The 14,209-nt window shown below is 46.1% G+C and overlaps 1 protein-coding gene across 3 annotated transcripts in view; it reads left to right on the top strand.

Moving 5' to 3' along the window:
• Positions 1-6,624: 6,624 nt before the first annotated feature.
• The window catches only part of TRAF3 (TNF receptor associated factor 3), a 64,108-nt gene continuing 56,523 nt past the window's right edge, over positions 6,625-14,209 (top strand). For all 3 annotated transcript variants that reach the window (XM_083864549.1, XM_083864548.1, XM_083864546.1), the window contains exons 1-2: positions 6,625-6,720; positions 7,676-7,731. The gene's annotated coding sequence lies outside the window, so the exon portion shown is untranslated. The remainder of the gene's footprint in view (positions 6,721-7,675; positions 7,732-14,209) is intronic.

The raw sequence follows: 14,209 nt of genomic DNA, 5'->3' as shown, positions 1-14,209 counted from the left end.
AGTTACCTCATTTTATGCATACTGTCATGAGACAGAATGAATGGTACCTGAGAAACTGTAAATCTGAATTACCATTTTCCTGTACAAAGTGAGAGAATTGCTAAGTGGGAAAAACTGTGGAGTCACAAGAGGCAGATCAACAAGGGGCTACAAGCTTTAAGGTAAAAGCCAGAGAGAAGCAGTTTATGCCGTGGTACAGGTGGGCATGTCTTGAATCCCACAAGTGTGGATCCACTAGAGGGCTGGATGCATGTTAAGACAAAGGAAACCTTTGTGACAACAGAAGTCTTTTCCTCTGGGCTTCTAGAACAACTGTTCTTTATATGGTGATTCTTCTGACTGGATTCTCTTCAGGAATCTGCCAGGGAATAAAACACAGAGGTTCCATCCTGTGTAATCTCTTCAGTACTGAAGTCTGGTAGGTCTGCCTGGCTGCACATGAATTCAGGACGAAATACTTCAGGCTTTGGAAATGCACCTTCTATGGACAGTTTACTTACAATGAAAGAACATCCAGAGGCTCAAACAACCTTCCAGAATACTCTGAAATATCCTTTTAAAACTACCTAGAGCATTATCAATAAAAGGAGGGGGGGGTGAAAAAGCCTCTCAGAGCTGCTCTGATGCTCTGACAGCAGTGGGGGTAAGGCACACAGCTAAGCTGGCAGCCAGGAAAATTATCAGACAGTGACCACCTCCCAATCATCTCAAATGCTCAAATTATTCCGAAGCCTGATTCTCACAGGTTGTTTGGTGTTCCCATGACTACATGCAGAAAAGGTGAAAGCAAAAGTAGTTACATCACTCTGAAGAAATAGCTACTATTGATTACTGAAGAGGAGCCTGTAACAATTTCTGCAATAATGAAAGACTCTCAGCATTGAAAATATACCCACCTGGTCTTTCTGACAGTATTAGGTAAGGCTTTTTCTTCTGTGTGATTAAATTCTGAGGTTCTTGATGGAGAAAAGATCCCAAGAACATCAGGATACCCTAAGGATATTTCACCCAGAAAATGAGGGCATCTGAATAAATCAATACAGCTGTTATATTCATGTCAGCCTTTTACTTTGCCAGGTTTCAACAGAATCCTTGCAGTTGCTAGTTACAAACTAGCATAATAATTGACACTTCATGTCTGGAGAAATCTTTTGGACCACATCCTTCTTCCTGATAAAGCTTCTTTGTGCTGCTCTAAAGGCACAAAGCAGCCTTTAAGATGCTTTTATTGGTTATATTCAGATTCAGCTGTCACAGGGAAATCTCCATATGGTGGAGAGCTGATCTTGCTGAGTTTGCACTCTTCCCATCACAGCTCTGATTTTGCAGCCATACTGAGAGGCAGACTTATGGCTGAGGCATTGCTGTGCTCTAGTAATTCCCTGCTGTGGGGCTGTATCTTGTCTCTTTTTCCAGGCACAGCTTAGAGTTTATGTGAGCCTCTTTGGGAATCCACTGACATGCACTCCAAAATTTCATTTGACTCCAAAGTCAATTTGGCACGGGCACAATGGCAGTCTGATAATAGGGGAGCCTGGGGACGTCGATATATTTTTAATAGTCTCAACAAGAGAGTAAGAAGGCCCTAAGATTACTGAGACACAGTTGTGTTATGCCGTGTTAATATTCCTTGTCAAGTGTAAAGCAGCTCTATAAGTTGACTTGGGAATTAAAATTAACTTGAAAGAAAAGAAATACATTACATAGCAAATGCAGAAAGGCATATATAACTTACTTCTGGAAGAGTTGGGGGACGTTTCACCTTAAATGCTTGTCATTGGGAAAACTGTCACTTTTTAGGAAATTAAAGTAGAAAATCATAGCTTAGGCAGGGGAATTATTTTTCCCTAAACAAATGGGCAATCACATTAGACAATATTGCCTAGTAGCAGTTGAAATAAACCCTGAGGAACCCCCATCTCCTGTACAGGATGCAATAAATGAATGTGTATTTCCACAATACAGGTCCTCTTGGGCACTGTTTCAACAACAACAAAAAATAAACTTAATGATTTTATTATTCTGTTAATAAGTCTCTTCAATCCGGAGCACAGGATGAGGAAACTGCAAGTCAAGAAACTGCCTCAGTGCCAGGAATGTAGAAAGTGGCTCCTGCTAAGTGTTGCTCAGATCCACAATAGGTATTGATTAGAAGAAACCCATAACCACCTTCTGCAGAAACTGTGGAGAAGCCATGTGAGGCACACAAACCACGACACTTAGAATTAGCATTCCATACAGAAGCAGTGCCAAATTGCACCTGAAACAGCGGGGTTAATTAGGATATACTGTACCATTCCAACTTACAAATGTTCAGCTGAATGACTGTTAATTGCAATAAGCAAATTCACACAAGAAACAATGGTTTGCTGCCCTCTTTCTCTCTCCCTCTCTCAGGTTTACTTCCAGAATTAAAAATAACCTGTTGATGCCACCTCTGGGAAGATAGTCCCCCTCTACAAACACATAATGGCCATTTTGTTTAGGAGATCTCAGAGCAATTACTTTTCTGCATCCCCACTCATCAAGAGTCACCAAAACGTTTTTGGTAAGAGGTAATAAACTTAAGAGCTGCAGTAAAAGGCTAAACCTCTCAAGCACATCAGAGAATGCTATAACCAGTATCCATGCAACAAGATATTTCCCAGATGATTCTGAGAAGTTGGCAGGGGGAACACAAAGCAGTCCTTTCCCAGGCTCACCTGAGGGAAAAGGTTTTGTGGTGACACAAATCCGGCAATCACAGTAGCCTGTGAGCAAGATCCACCACAAAGGACCTGATGACTTAATGTCACCAGCCCTTTCTACATCCTGTCTCTGACTAATTTCCAGTGCCTCAGAGGCAGTTGAAAAACCCTCACGAGCCAAATGTAGATGGGTCAGAGGACCAGAAGTAAGCCTGAAACTTGGGAATGATTACAGCACAATGTCAAAGGTCAGCAGCTCAGTCATCTTCGGATCCCCTTTGGACACAACAAAGCATCATGCCCTGATTTAAAATCATGTAGGTGTTTGTTCCCAGAGTACTGTTTGTGTGCTCTTGGAATGGTTAGAAAGCTTTTCAATCTAAGTGTACTCACGACCAATTTATGACCATGCATCACTGTGCTAACATAATCCTTTAATGTAAATAGTACTCTTTCCTTGATATTCACTGTGTGAATTGGGCTGTTTTGGTTTAATTAGGCTAGCTGAGTAAGTTAAGTTTGCTTGCCTGTAGTTCCCATTCAAGAATACAGATGCTCTGCTCCCCTGCCAGCCCAGTATTCTTCCTCTGCACCTGTGGCAACCTGAGTCAATCTTTTCTGACCGTAAGTCACCAGAACAGGACGCAATTTTCCAAACAAGGTTCCCCAGCTGTAGTGTCTAAAACCATATTAATACTTCCCTCTCTCTACTAAAAATACCGTGATTTGTGCATCATAGACTCAAGTGAGTCTTTTCCATAGGCATTCTGCTGGCAGCTCACAGTCATTTTCTCATGGAGGAACTCACCCCCATAGTAAGGTCAGAGCAGTAGATCCAAGGCTACCAATATCACCACCCTCCTTCTTTCACTATTCTGTTTTAGGCACTGCTTCTAGCTTTTTTAACCTTGAACAAATCCTTGCTTTGGCAATTTTTATTTGCTGCTTCTTCCAATATCTCTAAGTAAAAACCATCGCTGGGTTCATCCATCATGTCAGCCTCAGGAATTTTCCCCATTTCTCTAAGTTTGCTGTTCTGCAATCCCAAGTCTTAGTCAAATATCTGCATTTGTCCTTCCTGCAGCTTAACTTCAGCTGGATTACTTTGTGATCACTCAGTTCATGATCAGCTTCAACACTCTGGCCTTCTACAAGGTCCTTGCTGCTTATTAATACCAGTCCTAAAATAGCATCCTCTCTCATGGACTGTTTGCTTGAGAAATCGAGTTTCTATGACACTCCAGAACATTTAAGCCTTACCAGTTCCCAGTGGTACCTTCCAGTCTGTAGCTGAGAAATTAGTTTCCCATAATCACCAATGCCATTTGCTCTTCTGTCTTCCAAATAGTTTTTGGAGATAAGTATCCCTGTCCAAGTTTGTAAGGGATCCCCACTCTTCTCTCTGTGGATTTTTAAAAATTCTTTCCTCTCAAGTGATTTTCCAATGTAATGTACTATTATTTTATTTCTTCAAACAATTTATTAAAATATGGAGCTATGCCATGGTCTTTACTATAATTTCTGCTGTTTTAAGTAGCTACTCCTCCAACAACTATATTCTGAATACTACTGCCAAGCAGAAGTGTTCAGCATATCACAGCAGCCTTGAGACGACACTTTAAGCCCCAGAGAAAACATTGCTTATAACACAGAATTCCAAACCAATTAAAGACTAAACACTGGTGACATATCTTGCTGTAATAATTGTACTAGAAATCACTAAAATTTTGGAGCCACAACAAGGAAAAAAGAAAGAAAAAACAAACCCCACCAAATCAATTGAAATGCTAGGTATATAATTAAATCATCACTTTACCCCTTTGTCAACAGACTTTCTCTAATGTGGAAAGGCTTCTGACATCTTTAAATGGCGTAAGAATTTATTTTCTTTTTGGGGAAGAATACATTAGTACAGCTGCTACAGCTACAGGCACTGGAATCCTGTTATGTTTTCTCCATTTTTTTCTTTTTTTTTTAGGGCAAAACGAGAGGACACATACACAGCAGCAGAAAGAGTGGCAAAGGAGGAAATTGCAGGTTTGTCTCTGATAGAAACTTATTTGCAGCCCTGCTGCTGGAGAAATCAAGGCTTGGTGCACAATCCTTTCTGCTGGTCCCGAGCTAAGCAATCTCGAGCGAGTGATGAGGACATGTAAGACATCCGCCTGAGACTTTGTGTCTCCCTGATGGCAGGTTCACGGCATCCTCTCAAAAGCCGCAGTTGTCTTGACAGCTGAGCCAGCCTTTAACTGGGGACAGCGGCAAAGGCGGGAGAGAGGGGGAGAGAGAGCAAGCAGAGAAGTGGGATGAGGAGAAAAACAGCGCACAGGAGGGAATTAGCAGCGCGGCCAGGCTTCGTGATTTAGAGGCTGGTGAGGGCAGTGCCGGGGATGGTGGGGTTTGCAGGGCAGCGTGCCGTGGGCGGCGCGGGGAGCCGGGGATGCGAACACCGAGCGGGGCCGGGATGGATTTCGGGACTCGCGGAGATGCTGCAAGCGGCAACTCTGACGCAAAGCCTGTCCGTTCAGGATCACGCATCCAACTGTTCCTCCCTAGTGATCCCTCGATAAACAACGTCCAAAAAAGACGGTGACCTCATCCCACTGAAATTAGCCAAACACCACACATTTCTCCGTGTTCGGCTCTGCACATTCCTTAGAGCTGCGGCTCTCTGGGCTGCCAGACCCACCGCTGCACCCAGGGCTCCGAGGGGCCTGAGGGGCAATTCCTCCAGCCCGCCTGGACTGAGGCTCCGGCTGAGCCCCATCCCCAGCTCCAGTGGGGCATCCCGGCTCCGGCTGAGCCCCATCCCCATCCCCATCTCCAGTGGGGCATCCCCGGCTCCGGCTGAGCCCCATCCCCATCCCTGGCTGAGCCCCATCCCCAGCTCCAGTGGGGCATGCCGGCTCCGGCTGAGCCCCATCCCCAGCTCCAGTGGGGCATCCCCATCCCCGGCTGAGCCCCATCCCCATCCCTGGCTGAGCCCCATCCCCAGCTCCAGTGGGGCATCCCCGGCTCCGGCCGAGCCCCCGCGCCGCTTCTGCGCCAGAGCCGCCTCTCCCCCTCCCTCTCCCCCTCCCCGCATCCCGGTGAGGCGGCGGGGACACGACAAGCCACGACAGCCCACGATGCCCCGTGTAAAGAGGCGGAACAGCTGCGCGGCCGGGACACGGCGCGGTGCCGGCGGAGCACGACGCAGGCATTTATTTCACCTGGCGGCGGGCAGAGACAGCTCCGTGCGCTGCCAGCGCCGCCCCCGCTCCCCGCCGGCCTGCGGAGGGGACACGGGTGGCTCTGGTGGCTCTGGAGCCCCGGGGAGCCCGGCGGGGAACATCCCCATCCCTGCCCGCAGCCGGGGCTGGGACCTGCGGCTGCCCCGACCGGGGAGCGAGGGCTCTGCTCTGCCTCGCTGCTCTTTCCTGGTCTCTTCCAGACAATTCTCCCCCTCCCAACTGTTTTCCCTCCCTCCCATTCTTCCCAGTGGCATTTTCTTTGTTTAATAAACGCTATTGTGTTCGCGGCGCTCTTTCGGCGGGGCTGCCGCTCCTCCCCCGGGACAAGGCAGGGGAAGCGAGCGGCTCTCCCGGAGCCCCGGATCCCTCCTTCCCCCGGTGCCCAGCAGCATCGCCCGCCCTCCGGCCGAGCCCCCGCGGCCCTGCGGGCACCACCGGGCTGATCCCCCCAGCCCAGCCCAGCCCGGCCCAGCCCAGCCCGGCACGGGGCCCCTGTGCCCAGCCGTGCCCGCGGGAGGAGGGGGGTGACAGCAGCATCAGGTGCAGCCGGGGCCAGCGGCCAGGGCAAGCCCGGCCCCCGGGTGCCGCCTGCGCGCTGAGCGGCGGTGCCGGGCCCGCCCTCGGTGCCTGGGAGGAGCCGGGAGAGCAGCGGGCTTCGCCGGGGATTTCCAGCCCGAGCGGGCGGGAGAGGAAGTGCTGGGCGGGGGGAGACGGCGCACAGCGGTCGGGACTTTCCGCCGGGCTGGCGGTCGCCTTCTCCCGGCTCCGGCTGCCGCCCCGCTCCCCGCACAGGCTGGCAGGTAGGGCTCGCGGGGCTCGGCGGGGCTCGGCCGGGCGGCGGAGGAGGAGGAGGAGGAGGAGGAGGAGGGAAGGAGCTGCGCTGCCGCCGTGGCGGGGCTCGGCTCGGCTCCGGCCGCGCTCGGTGCCCGCGCTGGGCGCTCCGGCCAGGGGCCGGGGCCGGGGCCGGGCGGGCGGCGGGGCCGGGGGCGCTCCTCTGGCGGGGCCGGGGGCGCTCTGGCAGGGCCGGGGGCGCTCCTCCGGCGGGGCCCGGCGCTGACCGAGGCATTGCCGCCGGGCAGGGGCCGAGCGCTGTGCCCGCAGCCCGTGCCGGGACCTCGGCGGGGCCGCTGCCCGGGGACGGGACGGGACAGACCAGCCTGCGGCGCGGACCCTCCTGCCCGGCCGCGCTCGCACTCCAGGGCTCTGCAGGTGCCCCTTTTCGCTCACTTATCCCCGCCTGCCCCTTCCCTCCCCTGCCCCGCGGTGCCGTGCGGGGAGCGGCGGGAGGCGAGGCCGGAGCGCTCTCGGGAGCCGCGGCGGCGCTTGCGGCGTTTGATGTGTCGTTTGAATGCAGAGAAGGCTCGCTCGCTGCTGGCTCCCTCCATATGCAGTGCTGGGGGCGGGCCGACGGCCTTTAAAGGGGCACTGCCGGCAGCGCCGCGCCTGGCGCGGAGCGCGCTCCCGGCTGCGCGTCCCCGCGGCGGAGCCCCCGCCGCTCTGCCCGGCCATGGACCCGCCGGGGCTGCCCCTGCCCTTTCCCCTTCCCCTGCCCCTGCCCGGCCGCGGGAGGAGTTGTGTTTTCTCCCGGCCCGCCTGCCCGCCCTGAGCGCGGAGAGAGAAGTGTGTTGTTTTCACGCCATTCATTCGCCACGCCGCGCTTCCAGCGCCTTGAATGAATCGCCGTGTTGGGAAAGGTAGGGGAAAAAATAATAATAATGAATGTTTAAAAGTTTATACTGAGTCATTCCTCTGCAGATTAACCTATGACTGACTCATAAGCTGAGAACTGCAGTGGCTTGTAAAATAGGAAGGTAAGGCGTTTACGTTGATTTGTTTGTGTCCTTTGAGTGGCTGAAATTTGCGGGATTATTTGCAGAAAAACAGGCGAGATTGTGTTAATGTTGAGGGGTATAATCTCGTGTTGTGCGGATGGAGCTGGTGTGTGACGTGACTCTGTGTGTGCTCCTCTGCTGGAGCCTTTACAGCATCAGGGCATCTCTCATCTCCTGCCTTTCTGTAGTAGTGAAATGTGGGAAGTTCCACTGATACAATTTGAAATACGCTGTCTTTTTAGGTCTGTGACTTCTCTGGCTTGTTGAGATCCGATCCTTATGTGCTGTATATTGTAATTTACACGTTTTCTCTTTCTTGAGTGGAATGGTGTGTTTTTCCTTGCGGGTTTGTCCCATAGGATGAATGTAGCATTACTGAGCACTAATCTGAACTTGCATTCAGAGACTGGAAAGGAGTTTAGTGCATGATACAATGGTGTACTAGCAGTGCTAGACAAATGAAATAGTATAATTTGAATAGTTAGTAAAAATCTGTATTTAAAATGGCAATTGGCTTCCCTAGAAGCCTGGATTAAAAGGCTGCATTGATGGTTGTTTAGAACTGGAGAGACCATAGCATATACTCCATATTGTCCTTTTAAATGAGCCATTGGCTCCTACCACATAGGGATTGAGATCTAAATGCTGTTTGTGGTGATTAAGGAGGGGGCTATTCATTTAAGGTAAGAAATACTCGAACATTTGGATGGAATCAGTTTTTTATGGCTGCACTGGGAACCCCCTTGTCGTAGAGCCTGGTAATGGAAACACTGATGTATCGTGGGCTTGGGCATTGCAAACAGGCAGCACTAGGGGGTTATAAAAGTTGGGTTGTTCCAGCACGAGAATGGTAGGTGTTTTACTGAAATATGACTTGGTGATGTGCTTCTAATAATAGCTGGACCTAGAATATAGAACCATAAAGTGCATTTGGTATCAAAGCAAAGTAATTCTAGTCAAAAGGGGGTGCTAAATGATGCAGTCCTTAGGCTTTTCTGGAGTCCTCCTGCAATTAAGTTTGATGATACCAATTTTGAGAAGCCATTCTTGCATGGATTCAGAGAATTTGAGTATCATGTAAGTATATTTACTGTTGATACCTTGGAAAACTCAGCAAGATGGCAGTAGTTAGCATCAGTGACCAAAGATTATTTATTAAGCGTTACTAGTCTATGTTAATACAGTTTTGTCTTTTAAATGATCTTGGGATCATGTTATATTTTAGATCTTTACATTGTTCTTGTCCATAATGAACACTTGAGGAGAGGAGAGGAATGGCTTCTTGGTACCAAAGTCCAGCTGTTCTATAGTAGATATGGCAATGCTGAAAATACAAAAAGCCAAAAACTTTGATTTTTGGTTGATAAGCAGCTGATCATAGTTCTTCTTCAGATGAAAAATCAGTTTAAAAATAGGAATTACTTAAATCTGCTCCAATATCCTAAACTGGCCTTGTATGAGTAGATATTGTAAAAATAAAGCATTTTGATCTCTTATATCTTAGATGATATAGTTACTGGATTTCATTAGAGTTTTTTTTTATTATTATAGTGTTTCTTAGTTGAAGGTGCTGCATCTTATGATATGTGAAGATTGCTCATTGCACGTTGGTTTCATGTATCTGTACACTGGGGCACAGTTCCTTTAAAGAATTGGCCAAGGCTTAAGTTTGTGTTTGTTTGTTTTTTAAGCTGTGGATACTTTCTGAATAGGATACTTGTATTCAAGACCTCCTTGAATTTTTGGTCTCTGACTCAGGAACACCAGAAGTGGTGGGAGAAATTGGAGATACCAAAATGAGATATGGGGAAAAGAAGCTGAGGGTGGGAGAGTTGTGTAGTTTTGTGCAGCAGAATAAAGGTGTGATTGTAGCACAAGAGGAGGCGCTGTAGTTGCACCAGGTTTTATCTTAAACTTTTTAACCTGTGGCAATGAAGTTGTGCTGTAGAAACTACATTACTAAAGGGCTGGCAGAGAGAATATAACTGGTTTCCCAGCTCTGCCTGCCCTTTACTAACATGGTTTCTGGAAGCCCATGCCCTCATAAATGGATAGTTTAAAGTCAGTATATTTAGTTTTGACAAATCACAATATGATTCGGGTTTTTTCTGTCTTTTTTTCTTGCGGCAGGAGAAAGGAATAGGGAATTGGGAGGAAAAGGGAGTCAGCTTACAGGGAACTATCATTTGGTGCCCACAGTGTAGGGAGATGTGTTCTCTCTCTCTTTTTGTAATGGGAAAGAAGAGAAAAGGAAATAAATGCAAAAAAGCTCTTGGGATATCTAAGGGAAGTAAGGAAAGTATCCAGTGGAAACATCTTAGAATTTAACGAGAGAATTAAACAAAAGGTGATTTGGTATTGAGAATTCTGTGTGTGTGAGAGTGAGAGATATTTACATAGTCTTTGAGGGAGTGTTTGTTTTCTTCATGTAGATCTTCTCTTCTGGAGCCCTGAAAAAATTATCATTGCCACTGTGACTTCAATTGCTACTGACTGTTGGCTTTGTAACTGGGTTAACAGGGCAAGTGTCTCTAAAATTATATACAACAACTGTAGGTCACTAATCCTCTCCACCCCCCAAAAAATGTTAAGCCTTTGATTTCTGTGCTATTATTCTTCCCCGCTGCTTTACTCTGCATGTATAAAATGTGATTTTAGTAGAATTTCAAGTTCTGCTGTTCATCTAGTCAAGGCAGCCTGGGAAACAAAGTCTCAACATGTTTGTGTGTGCAGAAGTTCGATATTGTATGTGGGTGATGGATTCCATCCCCTGCTCACTCCTTGTACTGAAACTTGGGGTGTTGTGTACTTGGACATCAAGATTTGAATTTTTGCCAGTTGCAGGCACTAGAACCTCAGTGGGCATAGCAGAAACACCTTAAGTTGGAATATTTCATAGTTCTGGTATTATTTTATATAGTTTCATAAAACGTTGATTTGTAAAATAGTTTTCTCTGATGTGTGGAAGAAACATTTGTAGATTATTTGCCATGATAAAAGTTGCTACTAATTCTGTAGTAACGTAAATGCTCTGAAGTGAATCTTTTCATGCACAAACAGTAAATGGTTCTCAAAAGTATTTGTGAAAGAAGTCATGAATCTTCCATTTTACATGTTTCAGTGATGACTGCATGGTAGCTTATAATTAGAAAGATTTAACATGTGGAGTAATACTGGACTTTTGTCTCATGTTTTGGTGTCTGCATTAATGTGAAAAATGCATTTTTGTAGATAAAGTAAGATATGCACACTGAGGACAAGCTCAAAATGCCGTGAGTCTTTACAGCTTTCTTAGGTGTCTAGGAAAACAAATAATTTGTATTTCGTCTGTCTTCAAAAGTGTGTTGCAGATGCCAGTATGAGATAAGTGCCTTCCTGGCTGCCCCTTTGTTCCTGCAAGCTTTGACATCTATCAAGAAGAGGAAGATGGTCCACTGCAGATACCAGTGTAAAACTAGGAGACCTGGAGGCTGGGCTTTGGTATTTTCTCATTCCTGTACATGTGTGCACTGTAGGCCTTTCAGTTAGGGCCAAACCAACAAGGGGCTTTGATGTTGCTGTGCTGAGTGATGTGACATCATGTCCATGTCCCAGGGGCAGAAGGGGGATTCCAGTCCAAGTTTCCTACTTCCCTGGGGAGTATTCTCATCATCAAGCCACAGGCCAGTTAAGAGTAGTGTCACTTCCTTCTCTTGAAACTTTTTGCTATGCCAGGAAAAATGAAAACTCAGTGTGCCGAAGAAACAGAGTGAGAGGAAGCATGATGTCTCAGTCAAGTGCTTAGGACTTGTTTTTTTAGGATTACCAGGATGAGTAAAGACTTGGAGTCTGCTGATGCTTCATGCACTGTTGTTTTGTTTATTGTTTTCTCGTGTATTTGAACTTGATGTTCTTCCTGAAGTTATCAGCCTTGTCAGGATGTTTTCTTAAGTGTGTAATATGTGCTGGGAAGAAAAAGAGGTACTTACTTGAGTGTCCTGCAGGTTTAGGTGGTAGCTGACTGGGAGTTCTGAAAATAACTTTGATGCAGCTAGTGGCTTATTTTTTGTCTAGCTTCTTGCTCCGTATACAGACCGTTTTCCTGGTCAGTAACAACATGGGAATAGTGGTACTTTCCTATGATCTGGAGACATAAAAATGATGAGGTGCTGAGACCCAGCAGGGCAGTGCAGGCGTCATCTGTTGATAAAGTGAGTGAATTACAAGTGCTGTGTGGAGGCATCCAGTGCTGCCTCCTCTGCAGAGCTGCACCGTCAGCATCCTGGGACAGGAAGCAGCACTTGCTTCACTCTTCCATTGATACCCACAGCAAACATGCACTGCTCTATGAACTGAGTGTACAGGACAGCATTTTTTCAGTGGTAGCTGTTCCTGTGCTTGTACTTGTTCCTGGCTTTCTCCTTTGAAAGTTCTAGAAAAGGAACATTTTTTTACTTATTTTATGGAGCCAGCTTGCAAGATACTTATGCCATTTAGTAACAGCAAAGCCCAGCTCATAAACCAAATTTTAGCAATTGAATGGATTTTGTTTTGTAAGCTCATCTCTGTACATGCGAGAGGGAGATAATTAGAACAGTTATTAGAGGTTTTTATAATGAAGATCTTATGTGCTGTACCAGATTGACTGTGCCCACTCTGTGTCTTTGCACAGGAACCTTGTGAGGGTGGATTGCTTTGTGTGTTGAGGCTTGTAAATTAATGACTTGCAGATGTAAGTCTTGATTTTTGCACAGGAGGTATAACTTCATAATTTTAATTTAACTTGTTCTTGTTTTAATCTCCTTTAAACCATCCCAAGTGACTCCTCTTTCTGCATTTTACGCTCTTCAGTTACCAGTGGATTGTTCTTGTCCGTGCTGTGCTTCTCTTCCATCTTGTTTCTCCAAACCACATAAATGCTCTTAATTTCTCCAGCTGGTCCTTCTGATTCTTAGAAGGGACTTATTTTAACCTGCTTTCAATTAGATTTCTTGCAGTTTTAGAGTTGCTGGCAGATGACTTTTATTCCAAGATGGTTTCATCCTTGCACTTGAGCAAAGTAACTGCATTCTCCCTTTTCCTTCCATTGACTTTTTTTTTTTCACTTGAAATACCCATTTCCAGGATTGTATTTATTTTTACACTCTGGCAAGTAATTTCTGTCTTCAAAATCCACTTTTCTTTAACCTCTCTGTAGCTACCTGCTTCTGTGATTCCCTCTCTGCCCCACCTCCAGGTGGATTAACATGCTCTTCTCTTCCAGGCCACCAAAGATACACTGCAGTGTACCCTACTGTTGTCTGAAGTACATATGTCTGTGATTCTACACTTGCTCTTATTCCATCCTTTGCACCATCCTGTTTTCTGTTCAGCACAACATCCTTGAGAGGCTGTCGTGCTTGGGAATGTTTTTATCTTTATGACTGTTGTGGTTGAACTTGATTAGGACACCAGTTCCCTTTTCAGTAGATGAAATTAAAAAGTGCTTGTGGTCGTAAAATGCCATGTTCTCAAAATGCTGCCATTTGGCAGTTTGAGTAGAAGGAGGTTGGATACCTCAATAAATGAAGACTGCTGAGTTAAGTGTGTGCATCTTTAGCAGTTTTGGAATCCTTTGATGCAGTAGTATTTTCATTGCACTTTCAAATTCAGTGTTTTGGTGGGGAGAAGGGAACAAAGGATTTGTGCTAACTTCATTTGAAATTAAGGACATGTGGTATCCCTTGAAGTCAGTAGTGTCCTGTTCTCTGTCAGGAGTTGAATCATGTTTCTATCTACAGAACCTGAGCATGCTATAGTTGAGATTAGCAAATACATCTCACTACTCACCCACGGTGTCAATATGTGATGGAAATGCCAATGAATCCTGTGCTGTAGTTCAGCTAGCAGATATTGCTGTTGTGTTGCTCATACTCTTTGGCAGGTGGTTTTTGTAGCTGTGTGGTTTTGAGCATGAACAGAAAAATTCTCTTGCAGTCTCTAGGAAGATAAACCAAGTTTATTGTTATTTGAGTATTGAATTTCATCAGATATTTTTCACTAGCTGGCACCATAAATTTCCCCTATTCCACTTTCCTTCTTGCAGATTCCTGAGAACTGCACTTTCATTTTGAAAAGGATTATTTAGACATGCAACTTTCAGTATTTTATCCAGTAAGATTTTTTGGGAATTTTGGGGGATTTACTCTTCTGGTACTTTGCGTGGTTTGGTTGATGTTTGAGGTTTTTTGTTGTTGTTGTGTTGGGATTTTTTTTGTTTGGTTGGTTTTGTGTTTGCTTTTGTTTGCTTTTTGAAGACAGATTTAGGACGAGCAAATAAATATCTACCCACTGCATTCTGTATATTTTTGCAGAGGAGACTCTCTCAAAATAAATGAGGAAGAAGCTTGGAATTATTCTATTTGTGTAAATAAAGCTTTTAGTATAGCCAAAGTATGATGCTGTGATTCTGCAGAATTAATGACTAAGATTTTGGTGG

Source organism: Zosterops lateralis (genome assembly GCF_965231275.1).
Source record: "Zosterops lateralis genome assembly, chromosome: 6".
Classification (NCBI taxonomy): domain Eukaryota; kingdom Metazoa; phylum Chordata; class Aves; order Passeriformes; family Zosteropidae; genus Zosterops; species Zosterops lateralis.
This window is presented reverse-complemented; position numbering and strand designations above follow the sequence as displayed.